At 43.2% G+C, this 13,598-nt stretch overlaps 1 protein-coding gene across 5 annotated transcripts in view; it reads right to left on the bottom strand.

The window, feature by feature from the left end:
- The window catches only part of uex (metal transporter uex), a 485,844-nt gene that overhangs the window by 315,665 nt on the left and 156,581 nt on the right, over nucleotides 1–13,598 (bottom strand). The gene's annotated exons all lie outside the window — the stretch shown is intronic.

Raw genomic sequence — 13,598 nt, 5'->3', positions numbered from 1 at the left:
GAAACCACGGAAAACCATCTTCAGGGCTGCCGATAGTGGGATTCGAACCTACTATCTCCCGGATGCAAGCTCACAGCCGCGCGCCTCTACGCACACAGCCAACTCGCCCGGTAAATATGTACTGTAATAGGGATAAATATTTATTGGAGTTTACCCTTCATATGGTCTTCTATTCAGACAACACACTACACTACCAACCACCACAGAAACACTCAATAGTGATTACATCCCTCCATATAGGGTTATACGGTTGGCGTCAGGAAGGGCATCCAGCCGTAAAACAGGACTAAATTCTCATATGCGTGACATAGTTCGCACCCGCGACCCCACAGGTGTGGGAAAAGCGGTAGACAAAGAAGAAGACCCTTCATACTCTCTTCTCATTAATGCTTAACAGTTTGAAATTACTTACAAAGTTACGAGAATTTCAATTATATGCACAGTAACTCCATTCCTGACGAGTTAATTTAATTTACATTCCCTAGGTATGAAGATGATTGGTTGAGAATCGAAATATGCAGCAATGCTTAATGTAAGTTTACTCTGCACATCTGAAGAGTGTTGCCAAAAATGTGGGAAGTAATCGGAGCAAGGACAGTACACCCCAAAACAACACAAAACGTCCATATGAACACATGTCCCATGATCAATCGTTTCCGCGTTACAGACATTCCAAAGTTATACTGGAATTACTGGCAATGACTCTACCTTATACATCGCACTTCGAGTAGCTGTAGCCATGTCTGTGCACAAGAAATACTCAAAAATGTGCCACACGTTTGATGGTTTTTAACTACTGAACAGAGTATGTTAAAGCGTTGTTGGGTAAATTGTGCGATATTATTGTTACGTGCCAGCCCTGCCGTGGCTCCTTTCGGTACTTTCTGCAAGGGACTAGTGAGTCAGCCGACCGGGCAGCTCCCAGCCAGCCTGGAGGACATAGCTGGCCTTTTCGCGTATCGTTCTCTTCGTCTGGATTCCCCGAGCCTTTCCGGGAGATGCAACGAGAATGTTCCGTCTCTAGCCACATCGCGAATATTCGGGCACTCATCATGCGAGCTATATAAAGAAGGCTAGCCCCGAACGGTCAGTCGAAGGACGAGCTGACTGTCGTAGTGGAAGGACGTACGTGCCTCTCGCTGCGCTTTCTCCTTGCCAGGCGCTCTGTACTTTTCAAGTATCAGCCCGGCACTTGTACTTATTAGTACATTTTCGAAGGAGCATTGTCTGAGCTGTAGCACTTCTCGGTGCTCGCTCTTTCTTTCCTTCTGTTACAGGAGGACCAGGATGGAGGAACTGATCGACAAAGAGCTACCGGACAACTTCGACTACAAGGGAGCTGTTGAGGCCTTACAAGCGGCGCTCAGATCAGAGACTGCCCCCGACGTCAGACTCCCGGCGCTGGTGGTGTTCAACCGGTGGGGGGAACCCGCCTACCAGGAGACGGTTTACCTGACCCTTACCATCGAGCGCATCGCTTCGTCCATCGGAGAGGTGTTCTACGAGACCATCAGCGATGTAATACCTGGCTGGGCGGTCATCCTCCGCCCCCGGGACGCAGCCTGCTTCCGGATCTACGAGGAGCAGGCGTCCCAGCAGTTCCAGGTTGCGCGGCTACCAGGACTAAGGGAGCACCTGGACATCCCGGGCTACCAGGAGGCAGCTCTCGAGCGCCGCGACGGCGCGACCCCAGTTGGAAAGCGGTACTTTACGAAGTACACGCAGACCAACAAGGCCGCCAACCAGGACCGTCGACCACCTACCAAGGCGAAGTGGTCGCAGACGCAGGCCTACCAGGAGGGGCCTGTAACCCGGGCGCAAACCAGGAGAGCGCCCGTGATGGTGGATGCCGCCGCCGCCAGCCAGGAGGAAGAAGCAGATGGCAACGCAGCGGAACCACCAGCCAGTCCGGGGTCACCAGGTCGGGAGGAGGGCCACCAGGACGAGGACTCCTCCCCAGCCGAGAAGCAGCCCCAGGGAAGAAGAAGACGACGACGACGCACCAGGAAGAAGAAGGCGACGCTGGCTCATCAGGAGACGACCGCCCAGCCGCAACCCAAGACTGCTCCCAGGACAGCAGCCGAACGAGGAACCAACCAGGAGAGGACCTCAGCGGGTAGCGGCAGTCAGGTGAGAGTAAAACGTCCCCCTCAGCAGCTCTTGCAGTGTTTCCGCTGTCTGAGGTGGGGCCACCGTCAGGTCAGCTGTGGGCTCGAGGTGAGGTGCAACCGCTGTGGTCGTGATCACCACTACACGGCCTGCGCAACACTTAGGGAGGCGCTGGTGTGCGCCAACTGCTCGGGGGGCCAGCCGGCCTCCCATCGCAGTTGCCCTATCTACCGGGCCATGGCGCGGGCAGAGAGGAAGGAGACCCGGCGCCATGACCCACCCCCTTCCAGGAGGCCCCCGTCTCGGCGGGCTTGGCCTCATTCTCCGGGATCGAAGACTGGGTACGAGGTACCCCAAGGAGGTGGAGCCGTGCGACAGGCCCTAGTGGTACTCGACGCATGGCTCCGCAGCCGGCAAGGACCGAGCTAGTCACAGCAGTGGCCAGACGGACTGATCCCCAGATGATGGAATGGCGAGGAATGGGTTTATGTTTTGTGCATGTTACCTGTTCCTAATTAACACAGCCTCTGGTCTTTTTCCAGCCCACATCCTTGCATGTGCTATCAAAAGATGTCAGGTTTTACATGTAGGCTCTTTCTTCTTTCTGCCTATGTGTTTTTTCCCTGACCCTTCAATACCACACTTCAACACCATATACCTAACACAATCTCGCCTGGTAACGTGTCTGACATGGAAACAGGCAGATACTCCTTGTATCACTTCCCACTCTACCCAGCTATCCCTTTTCTACTTAGAAATTAATAGCATGTCGGAGGCCATGTAGATTGAGTCGATGGTCACGGCGGGGGAGCGGGCTACGGGGGCCCCCCGTAAGAAAGAAAAAAGAACGGTGAGTCGGAGTTGGACTCAATGTGTTGGAGTTCAGTGGCTAGACTGAGGGCAACAGCGATGGTGGATGTCGCTAGTGCTTCGCCGGAGTTTGAACGAGAAGTGATTGTTGCTGCGTCGGAGAGTCGCGTGAGTTGTTGGACCTGGGACAGCTGTTGGCTGCCGTCAGTGTCCCACGGGATTCAGCGTATCGTCGGGTACAGAAAGGAATTCTGTGTGTACTGCCTGAGAGCACTATATGTGTACTCTGTGGACTGAGGACCGTTGAAGAGTCAACGACTGGAGCAGCAATCGTGAGTATAATTGGAACAGTGTTAATAGTCATTGTTGTGATGAGTACTGTCCTGCTTTCTAAGACTGTTAAGCTGCTGCTGTTTAGTTGGTTACTGTGTTTAACTCTGTGAATTACTGGACTGTCTCAGGAGTCGAACTAAGGAACGGTCATCGTGTGTTATGTGGCCAGAAGCCCCGTGTTCAAACCTAGCTGTCTGCACGCAGCTGCTGTGTGGGGTAACTGGACTTGTGAGTGTAAGTGAAAGGCCTACCAATCAGGATTACCGTCTCCCAGGTAACACCAAAGAGCCGGGATACCCTGCTATGTAAAAAGAACGGAGACTTTCAAATAGCCAGCAATTAGTATGTGTGGCATTCATGGCTGAACAGAATTGCGCGTGGAGGTGGTAATTATAAGAGGAAGTACAACAAGGCAACCATCCTCTATATAACAATAATGAGAGAGATAAAATGGAAGGGATTTAAAAACAGTCTATAACCTTTTCCCGCGTTCGACTCGTTGGCTGAATTGTCAGCGTACTGGCCTTCGGTTCAGAGGGTCCAGGGTTCGATTCCCGGCCGGGTCGGGGATTTTAACCTTCATTGGTTTAATTCTAATGACCCGGAAGCTGGGTGTTTGTGCTGTCCCCAACATCCCTGCAACTCCCACACCACACGTAACACTATCCTCCACCACAATAACACGCAGTTACCTACACGTGGCAGATGCCGCCCACCCTCATCAGATGGTCTGCCTTACAAGGGCTGCACTTGGCTAGAAATAGCCACACGAAATTACACCTTTTCCCGCCTCGTGGCTGGCGGTTGGCCGTAAGTGCAGGCTTGTCGGGTGGCGCAACTGCCGCAGACGCTCGGTCATCAGATAAATGTATGTTCCGGTATTTTTACACAGGAAAAACCTCCTAAGTAACTAACAAACAAACAAACAAACTGCAGGAACTTTGTGGGTTCGGTCCCGGCTCAGTCCGCTGGTATTGTAGGCGCTCAAATACGCCAGCTTCGTGTCGGCAGATTCACCGGAACATGAAAGAACTACTGCGGGACAAAACTGTGGCACCTCTATTTTCTCCCGAGCTATAAACGTCACAGGTTAACGAGTTGGTTGAGCCTGTTACAAACACTGCACCTCACCAAAGATGAATCTCAATTTACAACGATGAAATACAAAGAGGGACATCATCATGATTGTTATCTTAAGGATCCAAACGTTGAGGCTATCTGCTCCCACTGGCAAGATAATTTGCATTTCAAATAAACGTTAACCTCGAAATCACGAAAAGCTATTTCGAGTAACAAGAAGAACTTCAAAATCTTAATCTGCAACACATGATTGTGAATATTTACAAAGTATAAACTTGGTAAGCGCACAGTAGTGACTGTAGGGGCTAAGTGATACGGGCGATAATTGCTCCAACACTTGTCTGTGACAAACCTCTTTAAACATTACCTTCGAGTGATTAGCATTGCAGTGCAAGGATATTTTCAGGGATACAGCATGTTCAAAAGAGTTTTAATTAGCGCCCATCAGGACACTACAATCCGCAGCTTTCTTACGCATTTCATTGTTTTCCCTTCCAGTATTCCTCCTCAGGAGTCATTCGCACTGGGCAATAATATTTATACATCCTGTGTGTAGCAAAATTCAACAGGTCGTTTTGTAATACCGTTAAATTGACAGTGTATTAAAGGTACTGTGCATGTTACTTCTGTCTGCTCTACTATAGAGTTTGTCCTCATGTGTGCATCTGGAATTAACAGAGGATATAATTCTGAAACCCATACTACCCTCGATAAATGCACATCTCAATAATCGCCATGAACTGAAATGGGAAAACCTTGAAAAATATTCCGACGTCAGCTATCGATCTCATCGGACTTTTGAGTCCGTTAGTAGACCCCACAATGAGAATCGCATTAACAGAATCAGATACTCAGAATCGTCTGCACTATCGAGATCACTACTAAGTCTTCCAGAGTTGAGAAGTAATTGAGTTGCTTATCACAGTTATTTTTAAGTAATTTTTACTCGTAATAGTTACTTTTCTCAAAGTATAATTGTTAATAGTAATTTACTTCTGTAAAAACATAAACTGCAATCGTTATGTTTTAGTAATCGAAGTACGTACATCGCATCAATGTCCGGCTCCATGGCTAAATTGTTAGCGTGTTGGCCTTTGGTCACAGGGGTCCCGGGTTCGATTCCCGTCAGGGAATTTTAACTATAATTGGTTAATTTCGCTGGCACTGGGGTTGGGTGTATGTGTCGTCTTCATCATCATTTCATCTTCCTCACGAGACGCAGGTCGCCTACGGGAGTCAAGTCAAAAGACCTGCATCTGGCGAGCCGAACTTGTCCTCGGACATTCCCGGCACTAAAAGTCATACGCCATTTCATTTCATGATCGCATCAATAGCCTGGTAAATTTGGACCCCCAGCACTCAAGGCGTCAAGGCCAAGTGATTAATTCCAGGTGGTGTCCGGATATTTCGTACCACGAACATTCCGTACCACTTGATTTTTTAGGACATTTCGTACCATCTAGGTCGTTATCTACCTGCGAACGGTGTTTCCGTAATTCCCAGATATTTACGCCAGGACAATCCATACCACTTGATGTCACGTTCGAACTCCATTTCCACGCCAGTGGGCGTAATGAGTCTGACAGGCACACTTTAGAAATCACAAACAAAAATAATTTACAACATTTGCTGAAGGAAACTTCTATATTAATTTAATAATTGCCGGCTAAACTCTACTTATCTTTTATGTTTACGTAGATATCATAAGAAAGTCAATTTTTTGATTTATAAAGCCTGAAACAAAACAAAACAATACAATACAATACAATAGAAATATACACCGTGTTCGGGCGCAATGAGTCTGACGAGCCCAAGGATGGATAATATTACTATTATTTGTGAATATTTATAAACTACTCCATTATTTCACTATCAAGTAAGAAAAAAAAAAGATTCTGATGAAGTGGCCGATATGGGCTTGAAGGTCACGTGGAAACAGGAAACTGAAAGGCCCCCGGGAATGGCAAATACGAGATAATAATTTACACGTGCACCAGTCACGTCAGTTGCGCCCTACGGAGGAGTAACATCAGCAATTGTCACACCATGCGGAGGCTTCTGCGCCAGCAGTGGACAATGGATATACAAATGAATACATGCAGTAGGATATCGTTTTTACTTCGCAATACTTCCATTCTATTTCAAGTGGTACGGAATGTCCTCTCCTAAATATTTAACTGACATTTCGCAGGTAATCGGCCGGTCAAATGGTACGAAATGTCCATGGTACGAAATGTCCTATAACCTTCCAGGGATACGACGTGCACCCGTTCATTTACTCGCAGATTGTTGTGGTTACTGGTTGAGATTTAGATCATCGTTGTCGAGAGGGTGGTGGTGGTGAATATTTTTTAAAGAGGAAGTACACCTGGGCAACCATCCTCTATTAACACTAATCAGAAGGAAAATGTAGGTACGTTATGCGAATGTGGTTCAGTTTTACAGTCGGATGTTCTTCCTGACGTCTACCCTATGTGGAAGGATGTATTCACTACTGCGCACTTTTGTGGAGATTGTTAAGTGCGATGTGTTGAAATGAAGATGTATAGCCAATCTCCGAGCTAGAGTAATGAGCCATACCCAGTCACAATTTCCTGGGCCGGTCAGAAATCGAAATCGGGGCTCTCTGAACCGAAAAGCAGAACACTGTGCTAAGGAGCTAGACAATATCATAATTTCTAAATGCACTATAAAAACACCAAGTTACCTTTCGGCCCAGCAGTATTACCTACGTCAGCAACTGTACTACCAGTAGTTGCAAATTTCCTTAAGTTTCAAAAATGCAGTTAAGTTATAGTCTTTTCCTAATTTTAATACCTGTTCTGTTAAGTAGTTCGATAAAACCTTGGGTTATAAACAAGCTAACAATTCCAAATATTACCGTAATACCAGTTAAACTGCATTATTCATAAGCTAGTGATGCGCTAGCCTTCTATTTGCCCAGCTTCAACCACTTGCATTCCTTTTCAAAGTTAAATTTAAGAAAAAACTAAAATCTTGGTCGGGGATAAGAGAGGGTATGTTTCGAAGAACACCGAAGTTAAAAGAAAATTAATACTTCACCAGTCCCAAAATAACAGTGCCATTCTTTATCAAGTAATTTAGTAACAATACACAATACAGAAAGTAATATACTTGGAGCATAAATAAAATACCACAAACCGATGTTTTTGACTACTCACAACCGCACCTAGTTACTCAACACTGTCTAAGGCAACACCGACCTGAAACGACAATGTCGGAGTTACGCTCTAGAACTGGAGGTAAACACCCCTGTCGTTTCCTTCTCTGTTTACCTATGTGAGGCAGTTTGTAGCAATTCTTTCCACGAACCTTCATGCATTCAATCGTGACTTGTTGCAGGGCCAGGAAAAAATTGTTCAGTGTCTCAGCAGGAAGGTCCTCGAAGGCTTTTGAAACAGCAGTAAACAAGTTCATCTACTGTGAATGGATCCTCTTGATGCTGGCGAGACTGTATGACATTGAAGAAGCCGAGATCGAGGACATTCAGATCTGGGCTATTTGGAGGATGACGATACAAACATATGATGAGACCAATATTAGAAGCGGCAGCTATAAACTAAAGACCAGAAAGATCAATGTACGGTTTTGCATTAGCCTGTTGTATGTAGAAAGTTTTTGATGATGCGCATGAAGGCTATTTTGACTTGATAGCAGGAAGAACTTTCTGGATGAGCATTTTCCTGTATTCGTGTTGTGTAACAGATTGGATAGGTTTTGTAACCATTCTTCCCCTAGGCCTATTTTTGCTACTCCGTAATGCAGGCGCCTAGAAGATGAATGGAAATAGCCCAATTTTACCATCAAAGTACTGGTTACGTACTGAATCAAGACGAGGACGTGGTACTACTTCTGAAACATCACTTTCCTAATGAAGCGTTTATTCTAACAAGTTCCATGTGGATCAGGTTCTAACGCTGCAAAGTAATACTTGCCTGTTTCTTCAGTCATGTAAAACCATTTTGCATCAATATGGATCCAATCGAACATGTCCTGAAATCTTACTTTGCGTATCGTACCTACTGAATCCAGCATTGACAAGCAGACTTGCAAAACGTTTCTGTTCTCCTGTTAAGTACAGTGTTGGTTTCATTCTTGATGAATGTCGTCGTACGTATTTTTCTTGGATTCTGCGAGGCACTATTGATTCTGCCATATCCAAACGACAGCCAGAGATCTGACAGTCTTTCTTTGACGCAATGGAATCTCTTGAAGTCTATCCTGATCTATGGATTTTTTTCTTCCTGCCGACGCTCCCTTTCATTCTAGAGGAGACGTCAGCAACAATGTTGTCATTCATTGGGAATTTCTCACCTTGTTTTCATATGCGCTCTATTGACCACCTATGAACGGCAAATTTCACAGCACTTTCCTATATTGCGCCTCTTTGCAAGACGGCATTAATTCTTATACGAAGTAAATTCTCGTAAATGGCCCGCCGCTGATCATCTCAAATATTTTTTACTCCTACCATTGTTTCAATGTCACCTAGCCGCAACAACACCACCATGTAAACATTGATTATTTGTTGACATAGTAGAAGTAATTAGACTCAAGTAATGACCACTTCATTCACCGATAGCTTGCTTTGAACTGAACGCCCCAGTTTATGAGAGAACCTACCAAGGTCATGCATATTGCCCAGAAGGCTAAACTGGTTTCATATGCTTTGTGACAGACCAAATATCAATGCTCTTTGCTTAAATGGTTATTAAGGTTGGTTTCTAAATAATAACATCTCGTTACAGGAATACGACTATTAATTTGGGGCAGAAGAAGCATACCAACCGTCAGTCGTAACAGGCAAAAGTAATAAGATTTGCAAGACTAAGAAACACGGAAATATCAGCATTTCACGACAGACTCATTTTCGAACAAGAAAACTATTTATCGCGCTTACAGCTTATATTACTCGTCCCGAGCCGAGTGAAGGTCCTTGAATTACGGCCTCCTAGTGGCAATGTGTCAGAGCGCATGTTCCAGTAAGTGCATTCTAGTGTCGAAATATATATTTCACACTGATGGTACACTAAAGTGCAGTTTCATCAACCACTGTAAAAAAAATCGCTAACGGAACGTTAGTTAACACCTTGTCAAGATTTTAACGTGGCGTTATGGAAATACCGTTTTACCAACACCATAACAAACTCATTAACTAACTTGGCGTTAACGATCAAGTTAGCAGTGTGTAGCATTAACATAATTTATCCCTTCTGAACGGTGCCTATCATAATGTTATTCATTTTTCACCTTTCTCCAGTATGCGTTTTGAGCAGAATAAGAAGTTCCTTTTGAAATTGAACTTACTTGCTGATAGGAAGAGAGAGTACATTAGACTACACACAGAAGAAAAATAACCACAATGTAAGGTGACGGGAAAAATATTCGGGGCATTAATTTTACTTCACTGGAGAAAAATACTGTCAATTTACTTTCCAAAATATGTGGGAGCGTTATAGTAAGTGAAAAGACGGATGCTACATCACTAAAGGGAAAAGAAAAGGCGTGCAATGTGTTGGTACATGAATTCAATAGTCATTTGAATGTGACCACGCGGTCAGCAAAGCAAAATAAAATAGCCGGGCTGAGTGGCCTTCTGACCCCAACTTGGCAGGTTCGATCCTGGCTCAGTCCGGTGGTATCTGAAGGTGCTCAAATACGCCAGCCTCGTGTCGGTAGACACTAACTAAATTCCGGCAGCTCGGCGTCTCCGAAAACCAAAAAACTAGTTAGTGGGACGTAAAGCCAACAACATTATTATTAAACTAATAAAATACATGTACGACAACCTAAAAAGCGCAAAATAAATACTTCGAAGGACAAGTTGAAACGGTCCAAGACGTGAGGTGGTACATATATTTCAGCATTTAAGTAGATGACTTCGAAGATTACTGCATTCATCGGCGACAAGGAGATGCAGAACATCACGGCAAGCCAATATTATTTCTTTATCATGAGACATTAGCAATGTCGTTATAAGAAATAATGCTTTCGTTTTAAGGCATTCTTCTTCTTGTGCGAGATACCTCACCCGTATTACCACTGGGAGGTTTTAAAGATGCAGTTTTTAAACTGGACAGATCATTAATAACAACCGTAGCAACATCATATTAGAAATAAAGCCTACCACGTTATACCTGGTGTAGGCTACGTGTGATTATGATCACCCTTTCAGTTTATATTTCAAGATACAAAATGTAATGTTTGTTACATGTTTGTACAATTGACAACATTTAATTTTATTTTAGACTAGCTGATGTACCCGTGCTTCGCTACGGAATTTTACACTGTATACAGAATTCTAGGTTAGGTAGTGTATGCGTTGTGAGCAAGATTGTATTAAATTCCATAGCTCTTAACCTTACCCTAGAAACACGACGGGGAAGTCACCAAACGTCTTTTCTCATATGAAGACTGAGTTAGGGAATTTTCATTGTAATGGTAGGCCTGCTTGCCTACCATCCGTCGCGATCAGGTTGGGGAGTTTTCATAATACTGGTAGACACTCACTCTCCACCTGCATTTTTACATCCTCAGAAAGACTGTGTTAGTGGTTTTCCCAACTGAAATGAACATACGTCATTACAATGACGTCAGTAGGAATGGCGCGATTAAATGCAATGTCTCCATATGAAATACTCGATCAGATGAAAAACCACACATTTTGTCACTTTTAAAGAACACGACTACGCTGCCAATCTAACAGTCCGAAGTTCCAGAGCTGGTATGATCAAAGCCGCAGACAGTAGCGATCCGTGAACACTCTTCGTCTTTTTTCGGCGGGGAGGGAGTCGAATAGTGGAGACTCCCAGGGCAAAAACTATGCCCCTTTACTAATCTGTTTCCTAGGAGTACCCGATGAGTCGGAAAATCTTAATTCACTACACTGGCGGCGGAACAATCAATCTGACTTGGTGGCAAATTTTTCCTCCAAGCCAGAGAAGAAACCCCCTCTCCACTGCTAAATTGGAATAAAAGTGAATGTAGAATTCAATAAAAGTGAAGAGGAAGAAGCTTTTCTTAAGAAACGGCTCTTTTCAGGGTTGAATTTTGAGTTATTTAGTGAATTGTGGTGTTGTGGAATTGTGGAATAGGCCTAAATTGTTATTCCAGTCCAGGCCATTCTACTACTACTACTACTAAGTGAGCCTCTGGCTTAAGTATGCACACTGCTCATCAAAACAGCGCGTCAGAGAAGGTATCGAATAGCTGGAATACTATGATGAACCAGTGTGTTACGTACCACCTGTATCAGAAAATGTATGAACCAGAGGAATGGCATGCTAAAGAGGAAAGTTTTCTAACTCCCCAGCTATTTCCCGCCAGTATTCAGTCAGACTGTTATACTCGGTACGCAACAGTAATCTCATCTATCGGAGTTGAGAGGCAGCATAAGAGACAAAGAACATCACAACAATGGTCAGTGTAATGTTATTGTTGATCAATGTTATGCGCTTTCGATATTGTAGGTCTTCACATTTAGTTTTCTTCCGACTCTGAAATACCACTCTTACCATAGTCGGTAAGGTAAAACTTAATAAAACAAACATAAATGATCGGAAAATATATTCTCTGTAACTTTTGTTTTGTAATACTTTTCGATAGGACCAATAACGTAGGTACGGGTATTTAAAAATTAAATTTTAGGCGCCTTCCCCTAAACTATCATCCGGGGTGAAAACATCTGTTTATAGCTTAGACTGTTGTTTTTTATTCCCAGACTCTATATACCGATTTTCATTAAATTCTATTAACCCATTTTCTCGTGGCTCGACGTTGATATGGACTTGGCAACAAAATTACAAATTCATGAATATCTGTGTTATCATATCCGGTACAGTAAAAATATATATATATATAACTTTGGTTATGTAGTATTTATCGATAAGACCACTAATAATATAAATATTTGAGAATTAAATTTTGGGCCTTCACCTAAACTACCATTTTACTCAGCGTGAATAGAATTATCCATAGCCTAAATTATAGTGGCTAATTCTCCGACTATGCATATCAATTTTCGTTGAGATAGGACCACTCGTAACGTTAATATTTAAGAATTCAATGTTCGGCCTTCCCCTAAACTACCATTTCACTCAGCGTGAATAAAATTATTTATAGCCTAGATTATAGCAACTTATTCCCCGACTTTGCATACCAATTTTCATTACGATAGGACCACTAATAACAAATATTTGACAATTAAATTGTAGGCCTTTCCCTAAACTATCAGTTCTATCACCGTAAATAAAATTATTTATAGCCTGGATTGTAGCGACTTATTCCCCGACTTTGTATACCAATTTTCATTAAATTCTCTTCAGCCGTTTTCTAGTGATGCGTGTACATACATACATACATACATACATACATACATACAGACAGACAGACAGACAGACAGACAGACAGAAATCACGGAAAAGTAAAAAATGCATTTCCTTGTTACTGTGGACATTACCGATACAGAAATACCATTCTTTTCAAATTCTGAGCAACGTACAGACAAAACTCTTATTTTATATACATAGATTTTAATCAAAATGTGGTTAAGTGTAAGAGAGGGCCTAGAGCCGTAACTTCGCCACTCAACAAGGCACTAAGAATAAATAAATAAATAAATAAATAAATAAATAAATAAATAAATAAATAAATAAATAAATAAATAAATAAATAAATAAATAAATAAATAAATAAATAAATAAATAAATATCTCCCGTAATGATCCGAATGACCTCGTAGCATAATATCTCAGTGCAATCAGCAATTGCTGCAATGGAGATAGAAGCGAATTTCTTCCTTTAGGGTACTCTAACCTCTCTTTTATCCCTTCCAAGTAGTTTTCTCACGGCAGACTTCGGAAACCTATAAGCCTATCACTCCTGTAAGGTAAAGCATATTATTACTTCTGCGTAAAACTTGTCTCTTAGCATTGTGAAAATAGCCCAATAATAAAACTGAGCACAAAACGCAAAATCTCTTCTTCCAGCCAATTTTATTTTAACACGACATTAAGCAGCTTAACGGGACGAGAGTGTTGCGTTAAATTAACGCAGAGTAAACCGGCGCGTTAGCGTTAACGAAGGTTGATGAAACAACCAATCTGCTAACAATTCCATTAAAGCAGTTTAACCTCACGTTAAATCCTTAAGTCGAATAAAGTAGTAGAAATATAGCCAAACAGTATCAAATCCTTAAAAAGTGCATCTATGGCCACCAGATATTAACGATGAACATAACACCAATGT

The sequence above is a fragment of the Anabrus simplex genome, chromosome 1 (genome assembly GCF_040414725.1).
Source record: "Anabrus simplex isolate iqAnaSimp1 chromosome 1, ASM4041472v1, whole genome shotgun sequence".
NCBI lineage: Eukaryota > Metazoa > Arthropoda > Insecta > Orthoptera > Tettigoniidae > Anabrus > Anabrus simplex.
Note: the sequence above shows the minus strand (reverse complement) of the source record. Positions and strands in the feature narration are given on the sequence as shown.